The sequence below is a fragment of the Seriola lalandi genome, unplaced genomic scaffold, assembly GCF_002814215.2.
Source record: "Seriola lalandi dorsalis isolate HSWRI2012SDOR001 ecotype SW California unplaced genomic scaffold, Sedor1 jcf7180002054767, whole genome shotgun sequence".
NCBI classification, from domain to species: Eukaryota; Metazoa; Chordata; class Actinopteri; order Carangiformes; family Carangidae; genus Seriola; species Seriola lalandi.
In genome coordinates, this window is record NW_019525320.1 from 2,897,836 (window position 1) to 2,909,475 (window position 11,640).

Below are 11,640 nucleotides of genomic sequence, written 5' to 3' on the forward strand. Positions count from 1 at the left end.
TGTGCACTATAATTAATTACTAGTACAACATGTAGATTATATTTTCCTATACAAAATGTTTAACATTAATTCAACTATATTTGATAGGTAAATGGTTTATTTATATAGCCCACTCTGTGCAGCCCACTTTGCTTTAAGACACCAAATAAAAATCCGGGAAATTCACAGGAAGCGATTTTAAGAACAACAACTTCCTCGTCCAGTATGCAGTAGGCCAACAGTGACTGTATGAAGAGGCTAAAGTCAACATGGGCTGCTGGTTTGGAAGAGCTGCGGACTGGAAAATGATGTCTGCACCTGCTTGTTGTTGGTTAACTCGTTATGATGGAGGAAATCTTAAAGTGAAACGATGCACAGGAAGCCACACTCTGAACCATATCAACAAGGTAAAAGTAAAAGGCACTTAATGTTTTGATCCAAATTGTTTATGAAGAACTCATGTGAGAAGCCTCCAGGACAGTCTGCTGCAGAGAGTAGCACCAAACACCACGCTACTACAAGCACGTTCATCACAAAAATCCCCGAGTATTTGGAAAATCAGCCATTTTGGGATTAACCTGACATGCCTCATCCATGTATTTTGTCAGAAGTGAACCACAGTCTAATCAATCAGAAGCGTGGGGATGGGGGACTTTGCTGCTACCGTGGCTCAGAGTAAAATATTTAGAGGAGGTATTTAAAAATACATTTTTGTGTAAATGTGACTTTTCCTTCTAATTTTGAAAACTGAAATCTGAATTCCCTCCAGTTTCATTCCGACTTCACAAAGTTCAAGTTGATCAAAAACAAAAACTCAGTCTGTTTTCCTCTTGGTGGAGGTGACCTTGATTAAAAAAAATAAAAATAAAAATAAAAAGTTCTTTATGCTTGGTTAAATTGATACTAAGCCTATACGATTTTGGACGGTTATAATCACATAATAACCCCTTTCCTTCAGTTTCGGTGAATGCTTTCGTGTGCAACGTGATCTTTCCCAGTGTGCCTTCACCTGCAATCAAACATGCATGTGCTACTTACGCAACTACTGACTAATACCCGTCAGCCTACACTTCACATGCTTGAGATATGTGAAGTAACTAAACTGTAATATTTTGTTATTCACAGCAAACTGCTGTCAAGCCACTGATGTCGTTTTGACATGATATCTTTATCAGTAGAACGTGTTTATGTGAATTTATGTGTAAGACCAAAGGCAAGTGTTGGCAGTAACAGCGAGAAAAACAAAAACGTTAAATCCAAATACAATGAAACAGAAATTTCAATTGCAAGTCCTCATATATCTGACAGAATCAAATTGATAATTAATAATTTCAATGTGCACAAAGAGTGATTATTTCTTGTTTGTGGACTTAAAGTCGGATGACTCGCTACTCATCTATACCTGACTTCTACAGGTATAAGGCAGATCCATCTCTTGTGCGTATTGGGCGTTTCACTATGTGACAGGTGATAAACGTGGCTGGTTGTCCTGAAGCCTGAAGAGCTTTTGCCTTAAAAATCCTTTCATTGTTCGAGAGCGAACATCAATTCGTCCATGCGTTTGATGTCCCATGTCTCATTTGAAAATTCCCTCAGGCCACCATTGTTTTCTGTGCCAGAGAAAGAAAGTGGAAGGCAGAAGCCTGGGGTAAATTAGAGGCAGACTGGAGAACCAAGGTGGAGTTATAAGATGGAGCTTGTACTATTGCCTGCTGTCTGGATGAGTACAACAGTGAACCACCCTGCTCCTGATCTCTATTTACGCACTCCTGCCCACGGCCTACATGAAAGGTGATAGATCGATAAGCCAACGAGGCAAATTAATCAACGGGCCAAAATTAGTGCAGGTTCACTTGTACCGATGCATTGCACACATTATGAAGATGAGCAAGACTAAGTTCAAGTTCAAAGTCACTGTGCTGTAGACAGTGCTGGGTGAGCTCAGGAGAGGACACCCCTCACCTCTCTCACCTCGCTCGTAAACCAAAACAGTAGCTACTTGCATAAACGGAGTCCAAGTCCGAAAATAGCCGATATTCCCACTCAACCTGTGAAAACAAAAAAGCAACGAAACAAAAAACTGAATAATCTTATCAGCAGCTCCAGGGCGGATTCCAATTAATGACCAATGAATTCATCCGTTTTAAGCAGGCTTATCATGGACTCGCTTTAATCTTATCTGTAAATAATAGCACCTTAAAGCAGTTGACGGAGAGACAGACAATGCTCCTATTCATTGGTTTCTGTTTTAAATCTGAATGGCATCAAAAAGTCTGGCTGGATTCCCCTTAATCGGACCCATAATGAAGCAACAAAACAAAACCAATTCGAATTCAAATGTGATATTTTTTTTTCCATTTGCAAGTGTTGATCTAATAGGCCAACCCAAACATGCCTATTGTCACACATCGTTTCCAATACCAGCAGAAAAGTATGTGAATATATGATATCACTGAATATTTATTCATTCATTATTAACTCATTAAAATGACGCAAATGAATGCAAGAAAGACACTAATTCAGTCAAATGTATCTATTTGTAGCATAAAGATAAATAAATATATTAATCAAATTAGATTGAAATGAAGAATCTCACATTTTAATTAGATTTCCAAACTTTGTTTGCAGGCCCCGGTTGTTCCGTGTTTAGTTTTTTTTGTTCAAAGCCGTGATTTAAAAAAAAAAAATATGTGCATCGTCTCTCTCTGTAAATGATTTTATAAAGAACACTTAAATACAAACCAAATGTAAGAAATTGAAGCACTTTTATTAACATATTTAGAGGAGTAATAGGGCGATGAAAAACCACACTCTCACTTTTTCTTCCTGCGTGGGATTTTATGGAGAAGCCAACAAAACTCCAAAACTTCGGACCCTGAATTGTGCAACTGTTTCACCAGAAAAATGCATCGGTGCTTTAGAGCTTAAATTAATTTTCTATTTAACTGCATAATTGACGATTGAAGAGGTTGTAAAATAATCCGCATCGGTAAGATATTAAATGCGTGAGAGGGTTTTACATGTAGTTATATGGCAATAATTTGGAGTCTAAGATACAGGGTACAAATTAATATGCGACATCAGGCCATCTGACTCATTTAACCTGTTGACTAATAATGCAAAGAATAACAGTAAACAACAAAAGACTCGTTTCTAATGTAGCCTAACATTAGGCCAGATACAATCTGTCAGTAAAATAAAATAAAATGATTGTGTGAAAAGCCTTTTTTTTCTACTGGTATGATGCAAATCAAAATAGTAAACACGTTAAAGATGAATATTCATCATTCAATAACAAGGTACATTTACACAACAACAGATAATTGTGTAGGCTTCCAAGTTCCAGTTAAAGTGCTGACATTAATCATTATCAAAGAGAGAAATGTTCACTGTTTTGAGAAGCTAAAACAATAACTGTGCATCTTTTTGGGGGTAAATTAAACCATTTTCAATGTCTGTAATAACATTTTTTCATATCAGTGCGAACAAAAGTTTATGACTCAGCCTTTTAAATTTAGGAAGCTCTATGTTCTAGCAGTAGGTGTGTGCATTAGCACATATCAAACTGTAGTTTAATCTCATATTTTAGTATTTCTGCAGAAAAGAAAATATCTAACAAAGCAACTACAAAATTTGATGCAATGGACATGCAATTTTTATTCAGGAAGGAACCTTAAACTGAGTGTGAACACAGTCACATATTGTAAAGAGACAGAATCTTAAGCCAGGAAGTAGATAAAATGTTCATATAATCGTATATTTTTTCACAATGAATACTGGTGGTCTGAAAAACACCTCCCTGGTGTAATTCCCATGCGTAAATGGTTCTCTTAAGACTGCTTTGACTGTTATGGAATCCTGGAAATATCCCGAAGAATATCTGGGTCAGAGTAAACACAAGAAAAACCAACCATTTAGCTTGGCTGAATTTTGCCGAGAATCTGGGGAAGTCTGTTTCAAGGGCTGGTAGACATGTACAGTATATTACAAGCAATTCAATGTTTAGCCATCCAGCCTTACCAAATAAACTGCAATTAAATGACGTGCCTAAAACGACGGATTGAACTGGCTGCGAGGTACTGGCTCTTTAAGCTAAGAAATTGATCAGGTGGTCAGTTTTAAGTTGGAGCCAGATGTGACCCACAGGCTACTAAACAACCATCACTGTTTTAAATCAATTAGGGCTGCTGCAGTATGGTTCAGTTATTTTCAGTACCACTTCACAAGAGTAATATGAAAACAATGTTTTGTATACATCTGAAACAGGATTTTCTGGAGTAGCTATTTTGTAGAAGTTGAGTTGAGAACACAACAACCTTCTTTTCTATGACCCAGTGTCCTTTCTGCATTTGACAAGACAGGCAGTAATGTAAGACAGTTCCCTTTCATTCATGTAGGCTAATTCTTTTTACTGCATATTATTTTTTTTATCCAAATTCAATTAACAGTGATAATAGCTATCACATTTTATGTTTTTATTTTCTATTTCATTTTTAAGGAATAAAGAAAAGTAAGAACACACAAAAATGCAGATTCAGCTGGGTACAGTTGTATGCCACAGTTTGGGCACTCCTAGGCAAATTTCTTATTTTGTTGATTTCTGAAATGAAAAGAAGTAAAACAAACAGACCTTAAAAATGAGCCTATCTTCAAATGTTAGTGGACTGATATTGTTTTAATTCATGAACTTTTAAAAAATTGGAAAAAATCAAAAGTAATTAATTAATTGTAGTTATAATGAGTAACTGCAAAAGTCTGGGCATTTGAAAACTGTTAAGCATGGGGATGAAAATATTCTGCTTTGATGTTGTGTATCAGCAGGTGACAAAAACATTGTTGCACGGATAGAAAGAATGGATTCCACTAAATATCGGAAAACTCTGGATGCAATTGTCCCGCGGTCAGTCAAGAAAGTGAAATTGAAAGGAGGCTGGCTTTTAAAACAGGACAATGATCTAAAGCAGACCTCAAAGTCGACCATGAACCATTAGAGAAACACAAGTTGAACCTTTAGGAACGGTCCTCACAGTCGCATGACTTGAACATAATTTCAAATCTGTGGGTAGATCTTAAGAAATGCTGTGTGTGTGCAAAACAGAATAAAAAATATCTTAGAAGGTGTGAGAGTGTGAGAGCCTGCAAAGGGTGTTTACTACTTACAGTTGTTGTAGGGTGCCCAAACTTTTGCACATGCCACAAATATTGTTTACTTCTTCTCTATTTTATAAATTCATGAAATAAAAAGTAACATTAACATAAGAAGTAAGGCTCACTTTAATGTCTGTTTGCTGCAGAGGTTGTATTTACTTCTTCTTACTTATATATTTATATCTACAATTTGTCCAAAGGTTTTCAACGTTTTGCATACAACTGTATTATAATGTAAGGTAAAATGTACAGTAAAGTTATCACTCAGTATGGTTCTCATTAAAAAAAAAGGAATCTGTTTTGCCTTTAGCCTTTGAGGAACTGCACCCTTTGATACATGTATTATTTCATGTCCACGTGTAATGCAGGATGGCAGCATCATAAATAATACTATCCAGGATTCAGTTGTGTTATGTTGTGTGTTGTGTTGCATATTTCATTCCCTTTGATGATACCTCCATAGGCGAAATATACAGTTTTGGGTTGCACAATTAATGTTTATACTTTCTTTACATATTGTCTTAGAAATGTAACAAGAATCTGGAATTAGGTAATCTGTAAGAGTCAAACTAAATGTTAAGTGTTCTCAGAGACAGAACACTGAAGTGCAATGTCTCTGAAAATCGTTAATGCCTACACGCCTGCAGCTTAACTATCTAAACATTCATAATCATCAGTTAGGATATAAAATGGTGGAATTGACCTTTAAAGTGTCCTCCTACCTTTAGAGCTGCAATTACCAAGCCTACAGTATATAGACTGTTAGTGTGATATTTGTTTTATGTGTATTGTTTCCTATTGTTTTTGTGGTTGAAAATTTACAAATGGATCGTGTACCAATAAATTCAGTACAAGAGGACAGATTTGTGATTGAAGGTCAAGTGCTCAAAGGAACATCCATGTTGGTTGCTAATACAACTTTGTATGACTAAAATACAGAATAAATACCATCAAAGTTGCTAGAATGAATATTATGAGAATATCACATCTGACTTCATTAATTTGATGAATGTCTCCTTCTTTGATGTGTTGCACAAACATTACACACAGCACACAAGTACGCAAGTAACTGTTTAGAAAGACAACAAATGAGATCTACACAGATTATTCACAGCCATCTTTTTCACATTGCACGATCCCCGCATGCAAATACACCGACTTGACTTTGAGCAGTTTGAAGGAGAGTGATGGAGACTCACTGGGTGGACACATTTTGTTTGTGTTTATTTATGCACACCCAGTCAACAGAGCGAGGAAAATGTCGTTTTTACAACTTGCTCTCATGCTGCGTGTGGGTATAATAACCACAAGAGAGGAGTTTTTCCAAAACCGGATATCTACCATTTGGAAAAAAAGTCTGAGTCTTTCCATCATTGGTGGCATGAAAGGGGGACTCCTGATGGAACCTTTTTTCACAAAAAAATAAAAGTCAAATTTTTATGGGCATTCAGTGGAGTTTTGCCACTCTCCACAACTATATAGTTTCCTAAATCTAAATATCTTAGAACCAAAGAATAAGCTAAAGTCCTCACATGCTAAGCCCTTTTTCTATACCTCCATTTTATGTCTTTAGAAGAGCAACACAATTTACTACTACATACAGGATCTTTGCGTTAGTATAGTTACTATATGGATATGGTGCAGTTTACACTTGCAAATTTGTACGCTTTCTGTATGTATTATCTTCTGTGGACCTGATAATCCAAATAAATAAAATATGTGTTCATATGTAAAATCTTGTTTTCTTATTTGTTCTGAGAGAAAATAAAGAAAGGAACTATTTTACGCTTTCTATAAAACAATGTGGTATATCTTTCATTAATTTCTTTGTCTGCTGACTTTTTGGTACTCAGACAGTTAAATCAGAATCAGTCTCTGCTTTCCAAATGTGTGTCACCATTCTGCACTGCTCTTAATTTGCATATGATTTAAATCCTGCTTTTTCATTCTTATAATTCTGCTTCATATGTTCTGGTTTTCAGACTGTTGCTCCACTGTGGTATCATATTTTCCTTTCTGTGTCAATGTAGACTATGTTGCTATCATTTCCCACTTTTGTCATTCATGTTCCATTTCTGTTTTTAATATAAAAAAGAGACAATTTTACTTTTATTTGGTTAAAGTTCTACCTCATTAGATCATTTACACCAAATTTTAAGGTACTCCAAGTCACGCTGAGTCAGCCTCACTGACAACAACTTCCAAGTGGCTACAGCAGATTTTACGATTTTATGGCTAGAAGGCAAATAAATCCTGACTGGTATTTCTCCCCCTTTTCACCTTACCTCTTAATCCTTATTTCTGTGCCTTTGGTTCTTCTCCCTTGAATGCAGAAGTTCAAACAAGATTGCAAGTCTGCCGTCTTTGCCGCTGATGTCCTGGGCTGTGAGTTTGAGAGGGAAGACTTAAATGAATTGCAGTTTTATAAAAGGCAAACTTTAAAATACTTTACTGAAGTCTCCAGAACTATAATTCTACGGAGAATGTTTTTCTGAATGTGAGACTCTGACTGAAGTTTTGTACCTCAAAAGAAAACTTAAATTATACTGTATATTTTGTAAGCAAATCTCCCTAAAATGTTCCAATACACTGGTTAATGCTTGAAATCATAGACTTTATCCTGAATGGAGCAAATCAACAGTATATTTCTACTACAGGACAGATGTGGACATATCAAACGGTATCAGATCATGTTAATAAAACCCATAAAGAGAGATAAACAGAAAAATACTTAATCATTCCCACAGAGTGACTGTTTTCTGTGACTGTTTTCTTTAACTGAGGATTTCCACTTAGTTACAAAGTAGTTGCACAAAGCAGTAAGACTGTAATTCACTTCATAGACCATAGGAAAACACAATTCAAAATTATCTGTGATATTTGCATTCATCTGAAAGTGCTTGCATTGGATAGAAAAATAAGTAGTAGTATTGCAAAAAGGGGGTTCAAGAAAGTCCTGAAAATGTTGTATAAGACGGTCCAGATGTCGTTACCTGCTGGGTGTTGACAGAAGATCTGGGGGCTGTTCAAACATATGGCGTCCCAACCGTGCATTACTGGCCTGGGGCTTGAGCAACTACACTAGCAACAAAGAAACAAAATCAAACATACATTTAAGGAGAATACACTAATTTTCTAGATTATTTTCTAGAAGTCACAGTTGACACTGAAATAAAAACAAGACATGGGGCACAATGTAAAATACAGGGTATCAGGTTGGTTCGGCTTCATAGACTCTTGTGGCAAAAATATAAAGAACCTAGACAAGTGGAAAACAATACTTGAATAAATAATAAAGTAAATGAAGTAATCATAGATAGTACCAACAAATCCTGAAACACAATATACTGTAAATAACAGTGTATTACATACAGTACATGATTATCAACTCGCATGCCAAAAACTACCAATTAGATGACAGCAAATCTGCAGCACTTTTATTAGGGGGAATAGGACACACTTCTATCGTTTTTAACTCACTCAGGATAGCACACTATATCTTCGTGGCATTGTATGCTCATGTGCATTTTACTGTGCCCTCCCCGCATGGGGGAACCATACAGACAGAACAAACCGAACAACATCATCGTTCTGCAAGACAGCATAACTGAGCTTACCTAACAAATAGGAACCTCACTGTTTTCTGAACCTTCTTTTTCGTTGTGCCATCAGAGCTGTAGCTACACCCCATGTTGTGTCAAGCTATTGATAATGCAAACTGGAACACTTTTACTACAAGGCAGCTAAAGGAAGTGTTGCCTTAGTAACTGACTTCTATTTTATTTTTTATTTATTGGCTCTGCAGATGGCAACGCGGTCAGTCCACCACTTTGTCCTAACTGAAATATCTCAACAACTATTTGATCGAGGGCAATGAAATTTTGTACAGACATCCGTGGTCCCCCAGACCCCGACTTTCCCTCTAGCCACCAGCAAGTCAAAAATTTTATTTATCAAGTGAAACCTCTCATCATCATAGATGGACTGAGACACAATTTTGTGATATTCATTATTACAGATATTAATGGTTCCCAGAAGATTAATCTCATAGTTCTGATGATTGCCTGATGTTTCCTTTGGCATCACCATGAAGTTCACATTTGTGATTAAATGAATGTTTCCACCCCTATTGAATTCACCCAGACAGACATTCACACTCCCCTCAGGATAAACTCTAAAAAGTTTCATAATACTATCTCTTTTGATTAAATGCCATCATCCCAACAAAATCCAATACTTGGAAATCTATTGACATTATCATACGCCTCAGCTGTTCCTTGTGTTTTGTGCTAGTTTGCAAATGTCTGCCAACACCCTTAACTAAGATGGCAACCATGGTAAACGTTAAACCTGCTATACATCAGCATGTTAGCATTGCCACAATGAGCATGTTAGCATACAGGCATTAGCATTAACTCAAAGAATCACTAAGTCTCAGCCTCATAAAGCTGCTGGTGTGGCTGTGGTCTTGTTTAGACTGCCAACAATGATTAAAAATTGTCTTTATCTAGATTTAAACATGTTACTGTCTATTTTACTTTCAGTGTATAAGTTTAAATGTAGCAGGGGAGAAATGCTAACAAAGATGCAGCTAGGGTTGTGCCAATAGATGATCTCAGTGATTAATGATCATCAGTGATCACTGATAGCTCATGCCTTTGCCAATGTCAAGACAATACTTGAATTGTTTTCCCATTAATGCATTATCATCATCAGTAGTAGTAGTAGATTAATATCAGATTTTATTTGCCCTGCCACAGTTTTACGTCAGCTAACTCCACATATAACCACATATGCGCACACCCACACACACCCACACACACACACAAGCTGACTGCTATTCAAGCACTGTTTGTTGTGTCTATGTGCTGCGCCAGGATTAAACAGGGTGGAGAGACAGAGAGAGAGAAAGGGAGAGAAAGAGAGGGAGATTCTGCATGTCCCTCTGCTGATTTGGAGACATTATTGTGAATGCTCTGGTTATCAAATGTAAATAATAAATACTTTGTTTGTGATGACAGCAGTTTTGCAAATAGAATATATTTGTCATCCTACTGTGGATGTGTTCACTCCTAGCAACAAAGAGAAAGTCCCGTTTTGTACAGCCCCCTCTCCACTTGGGGATAAGATCACCCAACCCTAGATGCAGCCATGAGACTGATGAATATTTGGGATACACCTTTGAAACTACCAGAAACTCTAGTCTAGATGATGCTCAAAAAAACTCTGAAATTCCAAAACTGCTTTAAGAGCATTCCCAGCAATTCTTTCATTTATGTGGCAACAGGCAATATTGTTCTGTTATTCTGATCAATAGATCCACACTTTGATTCCCACAAACCAAGAGGAGCTTGTTTCCCCAATCTTCCACCTTAATAGTTTCCCACTTTCCTTTCCTATCTGGGTGCTAGTTGCACTCTGTGATAATTTCACAAGCTTGTTTCAAAAGTGATCAAAAGTCTTCCACATTTATCTCCTACACTACTGCATAAGTAACAGTATTAAATGTATAATATGATTCTCTCACACATCTGCACACGTTTCCACACAGTGACAAATAAGGTCTTCGGACATTTTTCCGTATAATGAAAAGATAGTTTCCTTTCCACTTGAATGGGAAAGTAGTCTCAGGCTTTCAACTGTTCAACTGTTCAGAGGTGGATCTAAGATGTTGCAAAGATAAATGAATCTATTAGTCAGTCAGTTTCAACAGAAAATTAATCAGCAACTATTTTGATTATCCATTTATTATTTGAGTCATTTTTCAAGGTAAAATGCCAGACATCTGCTGGTTACAATTTCTCAAATGTGAGATTTTACTGCTTTTTTTTTTTATTTTTTAAATATAATAATACTGAATAATTTAGAGACTGTCGGTCAGACAAAAGCAATGTTAACAGGTCACCTTGCGCTCTTTTGTGAATTTTCTAAAATATAAATATAGAAACAATATTAAACCAAGAAAATCATTGGTGGATGAATCAATTAATAAAGATGATCCTGCCGTACTGCCAAGATGATATCACCTGAGCTTTAAATGCGAGCAAATTATTAAGCCTATGACCATTCCAGAACTGTCAGCTTTTTGCCATATAATTTGGAATTAATTGCATTTCTTGCAGGAAGAGCAGCATTTTCATAAACCCTATACATAAGGGCAGTAAGTATTTTAAAGATATTATTGTGTAACCTTGATATGGTCATAATCTAGCGTTTTCATGCATGTCGGTGTAGATTTGGCAGTTAGATGAAATCTGCCAGACCAAGACTGGCAACGTGAAAGTGAAAATGTCAATAAGTCCTTATGCAGGCTCAACAAAAACCCATTTTCACTACTGTGTTGCCTCAAGTGATCAAAGCAAACAGCCTTTTGTATCGAATTCTACAGCAAAGGCGAGAGCCCCGCTGTTGAAGTAATACTTTGTAATGGTATTAGGAGGGCTATAAAAGTGTCAGAGCCCTTTAACCAGGCAATCAGAGAGTGAGCCATGGTCTGTTGCTTTTGCAGGCATC